The sequence below is a fragment of the Mustelus asterias genome, chromosome 26, assembly GCF_964213995.1.
Source record: "Mustelus asterias chromosome 26, sMusAst1.hap1.1, whole genome shotgun sequence".
NCBI classification, from domain to species: domain Eukaryota; kingdom Metazoa; phylum Chordata; class Chondrichthyes; order Carcharhiniformes; family Triakidae; genus Mustelus; species Mustelus asterias.
Window position 1 is genome coordinate 34,850,613 of NC_135826.1, and position 15,559 is coordinate 34,866,171.

Here is a 15,559-nt window from a genome sequence, read left to right on the forward strand (position 1 = left end):
TCTCCTGACTCTCAGAAAAGCAGATCTCCTGACAGTTCATCCCAGCTTTTGTTGATGCAGAGTTTCAGGCCTGTGCAGGTAGGCTTACTGAAAGGAGAGGAAACCAAACAAAGTTTTCTTCCTGCAGTCAAGGAGCTCAAGGCATTATTGCTTCTCCCCAATCCTATGGTCATGTTTCACGTTGGAGTCCTGGCTAGTGGACATCAGAGCAATTCATCGTTTCTCTGCTGCAATGAAGGAAAGAAGGACGCCTCAGTGACAAAATGGAAAGAAAATTAGGATTGGACAATAAGACAGTGGCAATTCTCACAGATCCAACCTCACTCCCTTACATTGCTATCCCACCTACCTTTGGACATTGCTTAGCCCAGTGCAACCACAAACTATTAAGTTTAAGTTTATCTATTAATATCACAAGTAGGTTTATATTCACACTGCAATGAAGTTACTGTGAAAATCTCCGAGTCGCCACACTCTGGCACCTGTTCGGATACATTGAGGGAGAGTTTAGCACGGCCCAATGCACCTAACCAGCATGTCTTTCATCAGACTGTAGGAGAAACCAGAGCATCCAGAGGAAACCCACACAGACATGGGGAGAATGTGCAGACTCCACACAGACAGTGACCGAAGCCAGGAATCGAACCCGGGTCCCTGGTGTTGTGAGGCAGCCGTGCTAACCACTGTGCCACCGTGCCGCATTGAACATGGTTGCTTTGTTTGACCTAACACCAAATATGATCAGAAACCTCCTTTCTACCATTTTCCCCAGTATGGACGGATGATTTGACCTTAAGGGCCAGGGAGAGTGGCATGGTGGCACGGTTAGTTAGCATTGCTGCCTCACAGCACCAGAGACGCGGGTTCAATTCCTGGCTTGGGTGACTGTCTGGGCTGAGTCTGCACATTCTCCCCGTGTCTGTGTGCGTTTCCTCCGGGTGCTCCGGTTTCCTCCCACAGTCCAAAACTGTGCGGGTTAGTGCATCGGCTATGCTAAATTGCCCCTTAGTGTCAGGGTGATTAGCAGGGTAAATACGTGGGGTTACAGTGGACAGGGCCTGGGTGGGACTGTTGTTGGTGCAGGCTCGATGAGCCGAATAGCCTCCTTCTGCACTGTAGGGAATCTATGATTCAATGAGGGGGAATGAGGAAAGTAAACTAAAGACCTTTGATCACGCAGCCTTGCCTGCCAAACACCAGCTTAGTAATAAGAACCATGTGCAGCTGAGCAAGAGCAGAGTGTGGTGAAACAAGTGAGCAGCAAGCTAGCTCTCTGCTGAAGATATCAGTGTTACGGATTTCATAGGTTCTGATTTTAAAGGAAGGAAACTTTCTGAGCTTTAGATATTGCTGAAGTATTGGTGTGCCTACCCAAGAAGTTTAACAACATGTTGACCACTATGAATGCTTCCTCCACTCACATCTGTGTGATTCCAATGCAAGGTCCCCCTAGGAATGTGTAGACACTTTGCCAAGCCCTATCAGTGATCACAACTCCTTGGCTGCTCATACTGCCTTGTAGATCATGGGTTTGAGTATCTCTGCAGCTTGGACAGCCTAAGAGTGAGATAAAGATGTTGCACCCAGTCTGAAGGTGGAAAATAAGTAAGATTTAACATTCCTGGTTGACCATCTCCACTCCAATTTCTTTTCGAGGACATGTTGGGTGAGGAAAGAATCAGGTTCAGTTTTGATCACTTTGATCATGCCTGGAGTTAACATTCTTGTCAAGTTCACACAGCGATCATCCCCACCTCTGACCTTATGATGGAAGGAAGGTCATTGATGAAGCAGCTGAAGATGGTTGGGCCTGGGACACTGCCCTGAGGAACGCCTGCAGTGATGCCCTGCAGTTGAGATGATTGGCCTCCAACTATCACAGCCATCTTCCTTTGTGCCAAATATGAGGGTTTTCCCCCTGATTCTCATTGACTCCAGTTTTGCCAGGGCTCCTTGATGCCACACTGAGGAAAATGACTCACCTCAATGAATAGCAGAAAGCTGTCAATGCTCACAATACCCCAGAAACAGCTGCCATCTCCAACAGAGCCAAAGTAAGATATTTAAATTGGACAGGAGGGCAGTTGGTTCATGATGCGCTATCAATAAGGCGAAAGACTACTTGTGTACCAATACAACTGTAGGCTTTTATTCACAACAGAATCAGGAGCACATCCCAACAAATAACCAATCTGGACTGAACAAGGGGGAGGAGACAGCCACCTTTATACTAGGTGCCGAGGGGAGGAACCGAACCGGGAGGGGATGTGTCCAGGCATGACAAACACACAACGGTGGTCCATATAGGACAAAGGCACAACTGAGGTCCACCACAGTTCAGATGCCTAGGATGTGGTTCAGAATACTACCAATAGAGTGGGCTGAATTCTCATTTAGGCTGAGGTAGATTTAGGGCCCCTCTCCTTGCTCTGCCCCTGGGAGTAGAAGGCACTGACACAAACTTCCAAGAAAACAACTCATAACGAAGCACCAGCAGACAACTAGTTTTTTTTAACTCATTTACGGGATGTGTGAATTGCTGGTTAGGCTACCACTTATTGTCAATCCCTAATCGCCCTTGAGAAGGTAGTGGTGAGCTGCCTTCTTGAACCACTGCAGTCCCTGAGGTGTAGGTGTACCCACAATGCTGTTAGGAAGGGAGTTCCAGGATTTTGACCCAGCTACAGTAAAGGAACGGTGATATATTTCCAAGTTAGGATGGTGAGTGACTTGGAGGGGAACTTCCAGGTGTGTTGTTCCCATATATCTGCCACTCGGCACTTCTGGCTGAAGATTGTTGCAAAAGTTTCAACCTTAACCTTTGCACTGATGTGCTAGGCTCCCTCGCCATCGAGGTTGGGGATATTTGTGGAGCCCCCTCCTCCAGTGAGCTGTTTAACTGTCAACTACCATTAATGACTCAATGTGGCAGGACTGCAGAGCTTTGCTATGGTGAGTTGTTAGTAGAATTGCTTAGCTCTGTCTATTACTTGTTGCTTATGCTGGTTGGCACACAAGTAGCTTCACCAGGTTGACACCTCATCCTTAGGTAAGCCTGATATTGCTCCTGTCATGCCTTCCTGCATTCTCCATTGACCCAGGGTTGATCCCCTGGCTTGGTGGTAATGGTAGATTGGGTGATATTCTCGGCCCTGAGGTTACAGTTGAGCACAATTCTGCTGCTGCTGATGGTCCACAGTAGAGTTTTTCAAAAGTGGGCTTTGTGAGCCGCAGGTGGGTCACATGATGTTGAAAAAAGATTTGCCAAAAATGATCCCCAAATGATCACCTACCCTTTCCATTTTCTCTCTGTGTAAATCTCACTGCAGTACCGAGTATGACCACAAGAAGCAAGAATAAACAGGTCAGAGCGCCCTGTGCATGCAGTTGGTGTCAAACATCCTGTACGTATGCGCACTTGGCACCAATTCACTTGGCGCCAGTTTTCTTTCCCTTTCTAGTAAACCGATTGCAGACGTGGTTCATTTTGTTACGTGAAAGACAGGGCTAGATACACCAACAGCCGATAAACCCACTGGTCAGGATCTCAGATCTGAATCTGCTGGAGAGAGCGCTTGCTGCTCTGCCGAGTCCACGACAGGTCAGGGCAGTATTAATGTTCGCTATGAACAGAATGCCTGTGAACAGCCTGCAAAGAAAAACTAAAATCAACTGCCATGCGGTATGCAGATGAATTTTTGAGGTATAGTTTGTCATAGAATCGTAGAATCCCTACAGTCCAGAAAGAGGCCATTCAGCCCATCAAGTCTGTACCAACCACACGGCCCTATTCCCGTAACCCCACACATTTACTGTGCTAATCCCCCTGACAGTAGGGTCAATTTAGCATGGCCAATCAACCTAACCCACACATCTTTGGACTGTGGGAGGAAACCAGAGGGCCCCGAGGAAACCCACGCAGACACGGGGAGAACATGCAAACTCCACGCAGACAGTGACCCTAGGCCGGAATTGAACCCGGGTCCCTGGCGCTGTGAGGCAGCAGTGCTGACCACTGTGCCACCATGCTGTCAATGGTGCAAACGCAAATCAGGCTGCAAAGCCCGTGTGAGTTATGTATGGGGAAATTTTGGCGAATGAGAGTTGAAAACCCTTCAAATTGCAAAGACATTGGAAGACTGAGCATGGCAAACTGGAGAACAAACCTTTGGATTTTTTTCAAAGGATGCAGCAAGAACTGAAATCATCAGCTCAAGTTCTTAGCCAAAATTTAAGACTGAATGGCAAAGCACAATTCGCCTCTTACATGGTAGATCACTGCACAGATAAAGAGAAAATGCCCCATACTGTTACGGAGAGATTAATTCCTCCTGCAGTCTTAAACATGGTTCGCACAGTCTTCGATGAGAAGTCAGCTGAAAAACTGAAATGCATCCCACTTGGTGATAACACGGTGTCTCATTCAATTTGTGATATTGCTGAGAATTTAGAAGTACTGCTTATTTCTGGGTTAAAGTTAGCAGGGGATTTCTCAATACAACTAGATGGAAGTACGGATGTTACAGATAGCGCAACCTTGTTATTTTACGTTAAGTATGTTTAGCACAATGGACTTGTTGAGGATTTGTTGTGCTGCTTCACATTCCTGACCTGTATGACTGGCACACTGACCTTTGCAGCATTGAAAAGCTACGTGGTTGTAAAGTGCGGACTTAATTGGGCTAATTGTAATGGAATCACAAGCGATGGGGCAGCCGACATTACTGTGTAAAACAGCGGAGTTATAATAAGGATTAAGGAGGCAGCTAGTCAGGATATGGTTTGGAATCTTTGCTTTGTTCATCGTGGGCACTGGCATCAAGAGGAATTCGATCCGGTTTTGAAGTGGTGCACTTTGCCCTCTCATCCTGATTGGATTGAGATTGTGAGGGCCAAGCCCGCTCACCTGTCTCATTAAGTCATCAGTAAACATGGTCGTGAGGGGCAGCCATTTGGTAAAAGTGGGTCGTCAGAAAAACAAACTGGTCCAATGACCACATAATTGCCCAGTCTTGAGTTGCTCGATCTGTTCAAAGACTATCTCATTTAGCATGGTGGTAGTGCCACTCAACACGTATCCTCAATGCGAAGATGGGACTGTGGGATGGTCAACCCTACTCATACTATCATGGACAAATGCATTTGCAGCAGGCATGTTGGTGAGGATGAAGTCAAGTATGTTTTTCCCTCTTGTTGGTTCCCTCAACACCTATGGCAGTCCCAGTCTAGCAGCTATATCCTTTAGGACTCAGCCAGCCCGGTCTGTGGTGGTGCTACCGAGCCATTCTTGTTAATGGATATTAACAGTACCATAGTACATTCCGCGCCCTTGCCACCCTCAGTGCTTCTTCTAAGTGGTATTCAACATGGAGGGGTGCTGATTCATCAGCTGAGGGGGGAATAGTACATGGTAATCAGCAGGAGTTTTCCTTGTCAATGTTTGACCTGGTGCAATGAGAATTCATGGGCTTGAATTTTACCGCCCCGTCCACCATGGGAATCGGAGCAGGTGAGGGGTGGATAATGGGAAGGTCCATTGACCTTGGGGAGGATTTTGTGGTTTTGGGATGAGTGAGGCCGTAAAATCCCACCTATGGAGTTCAGAGTCAATGTTGAGGACTCCCAGGGCAACTCCCTCCTGACTTTTTTTAAAATTCATTCCTGGGATGTAGGTTTCTCTGGCTGGGCCAGCATTTGGTGCCCATCCCTAATTGCCCTTGAACTGAGTTGACATGCTAGGCCATTTCAAAGGGCATTTGAGAGTCAACCACACATTGCTGTGGATTTGGAGTCACATGTAGGCCAGACCAGGTAAGGACAGTAGATATCATTCCCTAAAGGACATTAGTGAACCAGATGGTTTTTTATGGTAATCAATGATGGTTTCCTGGTCATCAATTCACTTTTAATTCCACATCTTTATTAGATTCAAATTTGAACCCATGTCCCCAGAGCATTATTCTGGGTGTCTGGATTACCGATCCAGCAACAATATGACTGTGCCATCACCCCCCTGCCTCAAGGTAGAGCACACATGAATAAAATAAATTGGATATTTTTAACTCTGCTCTTGAGCATTCACGTGGTCCATTCTAAATGACACACAGTAATGTGGTGAGCATTCAGCCCTGTGCTACACTGCAGCATGTATCAGACACAATGTGCTCCACTTCCTTCCTGTGGCCACAGTGGTCTGGAACACAACGCCTCCACATCTTCATCCTTCAAGTGCTGTAGCAAAATAGGTGAATATATGTAGTAACATTAACTAATGACACGATGGCCCTTCGGAGAAAGGTGCCATTTGCCACAGAGTCCTAGACTCGTGATAGGGAGAGGGCGAGAAAAGGGGAAGGGGGGGGATGAAGAGAAAGACTATAAGAAATAAGTGTAGACTGTAGATTGTATTGCTTTGGATGGGAACTGTATTGTACATTGGATGGAGATTGTATTGCTTTGGATGGGGACTATATAGTACATTGGATGGAGATCATATGGAGATTGAATGGAGGTTGGATGGGACTGTATAGTACATTGGGTGGAGATTGTATGGAGATTGTATGGGGCTGTATTGTATATTCGGTGGAGATTGTATGGAGATTGTATCAGGCTGTATAGTAAGCTAGATGGAGATTGGATAGAGATTGTATGGGGCTGTATTGTACATTGGATGGAGATTGTATGGAGACTATTGCATATTGGATGGAGATTGTATGGGGGCTGTATTGTACATTGGGTGGAGATTGTATGGGGCTGTATTGTACATTGGGTGGAGATTGTATGGGGCTATATTGTACACTAGGTGGAGATTGGATGGGGACTGAATATCACATTGGGTGGAGATTGTACTGCTTTGGGAGCCCTTTTAACTTATTTGACTGCCCCACCTCGATCGCAGAGTCTCGCGATGTTTGACACAATGTTTTAAAATGGCTACAATGTAGCCGGATTGTGTTGGGAACTCATCTTGTGACAGTATCACCATTCCTCCGGAACTGGGTAGCGCCTGGTCGCTGGCACTCCTCTGAGCATTGCTGGTGAGTGAGCTGTTTGTGCTGTAGCAGGGTCCCTGGAGGTTGCAGTGTTGGTGTGGAGCTGGGTCCCGCGGTGGGATGTGGATTTGCCCCTTTTTATTTCAGAGTCAGCGCAGCTCCGGAGCTTGTTTTGTTTACAATTGCCGTGAAACTGATCAAAGCTTTCCCGCGGAAAATTCACCTTTCCAAACACTAAATATCCTTAAAACGGTAGGGATTCCTTCAACCAATGCACTGGGATTCACAGCAATCCTGGGATTCACAGTAATCATTGAGCATTATCCCGGAATTGTCAGTGTCTCTAAAAATATTAAAGTGATTACTAAATTGTATTTCATTTATTAAGTATCAGTAGTTGTTTGCTTTTTGGCCATAAGAGAAGCTGAACTTCAGTACAGCTTTTGATTAATAAAACCCCTTAACCATAAAGATAAGACAAATAAGCTCCCCTGAGCAGTGTGTAAGATAGCACCGCAGTTGTCATTATTGGACGGCACAAAGCAAGTTCGATGTCTTTCTGACATCCCTTATGGTTTGGAACCTGGAGTATATGGTCAGAGCTATATTGCCAAACCTGGGGATTGGCTCCTTCTGCACCTCAGTGCCATGAAGGATAGGGCCTCTTGAATGTTTGTGCACTATATTATTAAATCATAGAATCCTACAGTGCAGCAGGAGGTCATTCGGCCCATTGAGTCTGCACCAACCACAATCCCAGGGGCAATTTAGCACAGCCAATCCACCTAACCTGCACATCTTTGGACTGTGGGAGGAAACCGGAGCACCCGGAGGAAACCCATGCAGACACGGGGAGAATGTGCAGACTCCACACAGACGGTGACCCAAGCTGGGATTTGAACCTGGATCCCTGGTGCTGTGAGGCAGCAGTGCTAACCACCGTGCCGTCCAGATAATAAAGCAGATCATGTTAAAACATGCTGTGACTCAGTTTATCCAGTGGTCGTTGTTGGTCTTTTTGCATTGTAATTAAGCCTTGGTTGGGGCTTCTGGGCATGGGGCTCACAGCCATTTCCTCCTGAGAAGTTTGCAGGCTACCATGTATTTGTAAATCTAACATTTCAGCCTTGTCTGCAGGCTTCCCTGCTTTATAATCCAACCTTAGCGTAAAATGATTGGGTTTCTTTCTGTTGCATCTGTCCCTGTGGTGGTGCTTATGGTCATTAAGTCTATGTTGTTGTATGGTGCAGTTGATATGCAATGTATATTGTATTAGCTCTGGTGACTATAGGTTTAAGTTTATTTTTTAGTGAAACGAGGTTTGCATTAACACTGCAATGAAGTTACTGTGAAATCCCCTAGTCGGCACACTCCAGCGCCTGTTCAGGTACACTGAGGGAGAATTTAGCATGGCCAATGCACCTAACCCACACGTCTTTCGCACTGTGGGAGGAAACTGGAGCATCCAGAGGAAATCCACGCAGACACTGGGAGAGCGAGTAGACTCCTCACAGACAGTGGCCCAAGTTGGGAATCGAACTGGGGACCGTAGCGCTGTGAGGCAGCAGTGCTACGAGGAATCCTGGCCGGTGAACTGGCGGGAGCTGGAGGCCAAAGTCTCCGCCCACCTGAGTCGCTGGACAGGACTGCTCCGAGTGCTGTCCTACGGGGCGCGAGTTCGTGTCATAAACCAGCTGGTCGCCTCCATGCTGTGGTACCGGCTGGTCCCTTTGACCCCTCCCCCTGGCTTTGTCACCGATATCCAGAGTACCCTCGTGCGGTTCTTCTGGGGCAATCGACTGCACTGGGTCCCTGCTGCGGTCCTGTATCTCCCGCTTGAGGAGGGCGGACAAGGTCTGGTGTGCCTCCGCACTCAGATAGCGACCTTCCGCCTCCAGGCCCTGCAGAGGTACCTTTACGTTGAGCCCCCTCCACAGTGGTGTGCCATGGCGACGTATTTCTTCCGCCAATGGCACGGCCTCAATTATGACGTGCAGCTCCTGCATATCGAACTGGGGCGTGTTCCGACCACCCTGCAGGAGTTGCCCGTCTTTTACCAGGACCTCCTCACTGTCTGGAACAAGGTCGCCTCGCGACGCAGCTCTCCCCCGTCAGGAGTAGCGGCTCTCGTGCGAGAGCCGCTGCTCAGGAATCCGCTCCTCCAGCCGTATAACTTCAGGTGGCTGGCGGAGAGGAGGGCTGTGGACGCCGGGGTGACCAGAATCGGGGACGTGCTCGATGGCGGAGGGGCAGGCTGGATGAGTCCCCGCGTGCTGGTTGAGCGTGCGGGGACGTCCGTCTGGCGCGCAGCCAAAGCCATCCTAGACCTTAGGACGGTCGTGCTCGGCCCCGAAACTGCACGCAAACTTGAGACGGCGCAGGCGTGCGGTGGGATCCCGCCCGAGCGTTCCCCTGTTCGGGCGCAATTCCACATTGGCCCAAAGCCTCAGCCCCCTCCCCTGGGTGAGGTGCCCCACAGCCTGAGCCGCCTCGCGGAAATGCCCTCCGTGCCTTTTTCTACCGCGCGGAGGCGTTTCCTGTGCGGGCTGCTGCTGCACACCCTCCACTACTGCCTCCTTGCCTGTCGCCCGGATACACCTTGGCGGGCCTTGTTGCCGCCGGGCGGCGGAGGTCCCCGCTGGAGGTCCCTCTACGGAGGGATCTCCCCCAATTACGTCGGGGACCTGGGGTGGAGGGTGGTGCATGCAGCAGTTCCGCACAACCGTAGGGTTCACTGGTTCACGGGCTCCGAAGACTGCCCTTTCTGCGGCCTTGTGGAGTCCGTGGACCATGTCTTTGTTGTGTGTCTTAGGCTGCACTCCCTTTATGTTTTCCTGAAGAACCTTTTGTTGATGTTTTGTCTGCACTTCAGTCCCACGCTCCTGATCTACGGACACCCGGTGCGGAGAGGGGAGGGTCGGGATGGCGACCTCCTCGTGAACCTGCTCCTGGGCCTGGCGAAACGCGCCATTTACCGGTCCAGGCTGCGGGCGATCGAGGGGGCCGTCCATCCTGACTGTCTTCCCCTCTACCGCGGCTACGTTCGCGGCCAGGTGTCCCTGGAGAGGGAGCATGCGGTGTCCACGGGCGAGGTTGACGCTTTCCGCGCCCACTGGGCACCGCAGGGGTTGGGGTGCATTATTGACCCCAATAATCACATTTTAATTTGATGTTTTTAAGTTTCCTTTGTACTTTGATTTCTGTTCGGGCTGTTCCCCCTCCTTTTTGGGGAGCTGCCCCTTTTACTTTGTCCTGATTTAATCTGAGTTTGTTTACTTGGTTTGGTTTGACCTAAAAAGAGGGCAGCAGTGCTAACCACTGTGTCACAGAGCTGCCCCTGCAGTTGTTTGTTAAAGAGGATTGTTAAAGGTATAGAGTGAACAAGAGAATGAGATAACACTGACTTAAGTTGGGGAAAAACACCAGGGCAGTCTGTGTGGGACTGTTCAGTGTTAAAACAGGATTGTGTTTTCCTGCACATTTTATGTTTGGTCAGGAGCAGCAAATCGGAACTGCACTTCAGGTAACAATTGAAAAACTTGAATTTCTCTCCCTGAGCACAAAATACAATTCATAGCAATGAAACGAATTTGCAAAAATTCTGTTTGTGAAATTCCCAAATCCGATCACGAATGTATCTATAAAGATACTCCCTGAAGCTTGACTTCTGTCACGAGCCAAGTGCAGGAGTCGGCAACTTTAATAACAAGAAGAGCAACTTTTTTTTCATGTTTAGTCGAAAACACAGTATCTTAACAGCCAGAATGGGGCAGCACAGTGGTTAGCACTGCTGCCTCTCAGTGCCAGGGACCTGGGTTTCATTCCCTTGGGTCACTGTTTGTGTGGAGTTTGCACGTTCTCCCTGTGTCTGCGTGGGTTTCCTCCGGGTGCTCCGGTTTCCTCCTACAATCCAAAGATGTGCAGGTGCATTGACCATATTAAATTCTCCTTCGGTGTACCCGAACAGGCGCTGGAGTGTGGCGACTCGGGGATATTCACCGTAACTTCATTACAGTGTGAATGTAAGCCTACTTGTGACTAATAAATAAACTTTAAAAAACAATGTTGCTATTTAAATGCCAATAATAATGAAAAACATGAACATTCTGGCGATTAATATTGACCAGAGGCTGAATTGGACTAGCCCCGTAAATACTGTGGCTAAGGAGCAAGTCAGAGGGTGGGAATTCTATGGCCAGTAATGCATATCCTGACTCCCCAAAACCTGTCCGCCTTCTACAAGGTACAGATCAAGAGTGTGATGGAATACTCCCCAGTTGTCTGGATGAGTGCAACTCCAACAACACTCAAGAAGCTCGACAGCATCCAGGACAAAGCAGCTCACTTGATTGACACCCCTTCCACAAGCATTCACTTCTTCCACTACTGACACTTAGTAGCAGCAGTGTGTATCATTTACAAGAAGCACTGCAAAAACTCACCAAGACTTCTTAAACAGCACCTGCCAAACCCACGACCGCTGTCATAGAAAGACAAGAGCAGCAGACACATGGGAACACCACTGCCTGGAAGTTCCCCTCCAAGTTACTCACCATCCTGACTTGGAAATATATCTTCACTCCTTCACTGTTGCTGGGTCAAAGTCCTGGAATTCCCTCCCTAACAGCACTGTGGGTGTACTTACGCCACAGGGACTGAAGCGGTTCACGAAGGCAGCTCACCATCACCTTCCTGAGGATAATTAGGCATGGGTAATAAGCACTGGCCTTGTCAGCGACACCCACATCCCATTAAAATGAATTTTAAAACAGGGCAGAGACATGTTACAACAAAGTTTTAAAGGCTTGTACCAAAATGTTGTGAATTGAATGATACTCTCTCACAAATACAACTGTAACAGAAGTTTAAAAAGCCAATGAGTATAGGAATAGGAATGTTTTACTGTAATTGTATAGGGTGTTGGTGAGGCCACACCTGGAGTATTGTGTGCAGTTTTGGTGTCCTTATCTGAGGAAGGATGTTCTTGCTATAGAGGGAGTGCAGCGAAGGTTTACCAGGATGGGATGGCAGGTCTGTCAAATGAGGACAGACTAAATCAGATAGGGTTGTATTCAAAGGAGTTTAGAAGAATAAGAAGGGATCTCGTGGAAACTTATAAAATTCTAAGAGTTCGACAGGGTAGATTCAGAAAGAATGTTCCTGATAGTGGGGGAGTCCAGGACTAGGGGTCATAGCTTGAGGATAAGGGATAAATCTTTTAGGACTGAGGTGAGGAAAAATTTCTTCACTGAGAGGGTGGTGAACGTGTGGAATTCACTCCCTCAGAAAGTAGTTGAGGCCAAAACGTTGTGTGATTTCAAGAAGAAATTGGATATAGCTCTTGGGTCTAAAGGGATCAAAGGTTATGGAGGGAAAGGGGGATCAGGATATTGAATTTTGATGATCAGCCATGTTCATAACGAATGGCAGAGCAGGCCCGAAGAGCTGAATGGTCTACTCCTGCTCCTAGTTTTGTATGTTTCAAAACAAGTCATTGGATTACCATCAAAAAAGGTATCAGTCAAGGTTAGGAACCACACGGAGACTGCAGGTTGCAGACCCCTGGCCTGGGACTTGAGTTTCACACTAAGGGAGGCTGCTTAATAGCCTGGGCCTGCCAGTCAGAGCAATCCTGTTTATAAACACTGAATAGAAAAGAGGAAGTACTTGAGATGTATTCAATAGTGAAGGGAAACAAAAACAAACACAACTCCAGGCTGAGGGGAAAGGGTTGACCTCAGGACTGTTCCCCCGGGATAGGCGTCTTGTGGCAGGACTGCCCCTTCCAGCCATGCAAAAAGTGGAGAGCACTCTTAGCCTGCAGATACCTGGCAGCTTTCTGTATGCTCATTCTCATCTGTGTGCTGTGAAATCTTTGAAGTGGCCTGGTCACTTTCCATGCCCCCTGGATGCCAGGGAGCCATCAATATCACTGCAGCACTCTATTCTACAAAAGGGATTCCTTTGCTCTCTCCCAGGAGCCCCAGGTGTGAGCAAACCCCTTTGAAGTCCTCTGACTGACAAGGGATGTCTGTTTGACTGGGGGATTCCCGTTTGTAGCCTGGATGATTGGAAGGTGCCGCCTGGCCAACTTGAACTGCTCTGGTTGACAGCTGCAGGCTCCTCACCACAACTGCTCACTCAGTCCATTCTTTTAACGCTGCATTTTTTTCTAGTCTGAACTTAAAGCTCAAATGTTTCCTAAAGCTTTGTTTACATTCAATTTCACGCACCAGCACCTTTATAAATAGCCTAGACCTGTCAATTAAGAGGCTCTTAGTCAGCAGGCAGGAGCTTTGTTTGGTTGTTTTTGTTTCCCTTCATGGTTGAATACATCTCAAGTATTTCTTTTCTGATCTGTATTTATAAACAGGCTTGTTCTGATTGACAGGTCCAGGCTATTAAACAGCAGACGGAGAATTTCCGAATGGTGGTGTTTATAAAAATGCTTGTTCTTAACAGCACTATTTATAAACAGGCTTGTTCTTTGATCTGAAGACTTTGGGGACTTTTTTTCTCCATGGTAAGTCTTCAACCACTTATGCTGGAATAGTGTGCCTTCACTGGAAGTAGCTTTCACCTGTAGAAGAGACTGGCACCACTCCCCCTGACACCCTGGCAGTGACCACAGAGTGTCAGTGCCAGGGTGTCACTGCCAATGGGAGGGGCATTATTGTCCCCATTCTGGAGCATGACTCTTGTTGGGGTGGAGGAGATCAGACCTTCAACTGGGGGAGGGGGTGGGTCGGGTCACCCTTGCGTCTGTGTCATTGGCGGGGGTGTTGATGGGGACGTGGGGGTTATCTGATCATTTAGTGGTGGGCAGGGAGGTTGCTAATTCTGTGCTGGGTTGGGGGGCTAGGACTTCACTGTGACCCTTCAAAAATGGCACCCCGATCTCTCTCAAACTGGGTTGGCCAGCACGTTGAATGTTCTGCGTGTATTTACATTATAAAGAAGACTGAATTCCACTTGACAGGCCCTTGCCAGCTCCAGCAGGAAACACTCCGGTTTTCCCGTTGGTGGCAGAGAATCACGGCACAAGTATTGAAGCAATTTAAGGAACTAAAATCTGACACATCCCTGAGACCTAATGGCCTGTACCCTCGAGTTCTAAAAGAGAGAGTTGCAGAGAGAGCGTGTGGGATTTTCTATCCCTTCCCACCAGCGGGACCTTCCAGTCCCACTAAAGGTGTCTCCCGTGGCTGGTTCTCCATACAAAACACCGTCGACAATGGCAGGACTGGAAGATCCTGCCTCCAGCCAATGGCGAGCCACCTCCACCACTGGAAAACATGCCGCAGCGGGGAGGAGAGGATGGAAATTCCTTGGATTCAGGAACGGTCCCACTAGATTGGAAGTTGGCAAATGTTACAGCACTTTACAAGAAAGGAGGGAGAGAGAAAATTGAAAACGACAGGCCAGTTAGCCTAATGTCAATCATTGGGAAATTGCTGGAATCTATTACTAAAGAAGTCTTAACAATGCACTTAGAAAAGTGTACAATTAGAACAAATCAGCATGGTTTTACTGAAGGGAAATCCTTTTTGATAAATTTATTAGAGTTTTTTGAGGATGTGGCTAGTAGGGTAAAGGGGTACCGGTAGATGTAGTATATCAGGATTTCCAAAAGACACTCAGGGTTTTGGTGAGACTACATTGGGAATACTGTGTACAGTTTTGATCTCCACATTTAAGGAAGGGTGTAGCAAGTGGTACAGCGAAGGTTCTCCAAGTTGGTCCCTGTCTTATGATGAGAGGCTCAGTAAATTGGGCTTGTGTTCTCTTAGAAGAATGAGGGGCGATCTCATTAAAACCTACATAATTCCGAAGGGCTGGATAGGTTAAATGCTGAGAGATTGTTTCCATTGGCTGGTGAATACAAAAGGGAGCACAGTTTCAGGATAACGGGCAAATCATTTAGGACTGAAATGATCCAGAATTGTTCGTGAATCTTTGGAAATTTCTACCCCAGAGAGTTGTGGATGCCCCATGGGGTTGAATACATTTGAGGCTGGAAAAGACAGATTTTTGGTGTCTCAGGAATTAAAGAATATGGTGAGGGAGCGGGCAAGAATATGGAGTTGAAGCCCAAGATCAGCCGGGTTAGCATTGAATGGTAGAGCAAGCTCGATGGGCCAAGTGGTTAACTCATACTCCTATTTCTTGTGTTCTTATGTTGCATACGTGTGTGAGCTGACTCCTTACAGACAGTGTTCTATGTTTCCGTATATAATGGAACCTCAATCATTTGCAATATTATGGAAGCATTCTCGAAATATTGTGCATAATGGGAAATCAGTGGGAATTGGGACTGCTTGTCGACTTCAGAATAGCAATCTGCTGTGTTATTTTGGGGTCCCGAGCTAACAATTTCCAGTATTTGCATTGTGATGGATAGATCATTGAGATTCCACTGTAGCCCACTCGAAGCAAATTTGTAGCAGCTTTCCAATAGACTTCATAACTCCTGACAAAAGCTTGATTCAATCCCGACTACTGTAAGAATAACAGAAGGCCATTCAACCCTTCGAGTCTGATCTCCCATTCAATTAAATTGTGGCTGA

At 47.6% G+C, this 15,559-nt stretch overlaps 1 protein-coding gene across 1 annotated transcript in view; it reads left to right on the forward strand.

The window, feature by feature from the left end:
* The first annotated feature begins 6,903 nt into the window (after nt 1-6,903).
* The window catches only part of znf414 (zinc finger protein 414), a 39,001-nt gene continuing 30,345 nt past the window's right edge, over nt 6,904-15,559 (forward strand). The window contains exon 1 of the mRNA XM_078198410.1: nt 6,904-7,037. The gene's annotated coding sequence lies outside the window, so the exon portion shown is untranslated. The remainder of the gene's footprint in view (nt 7,038-15,559) is intronic.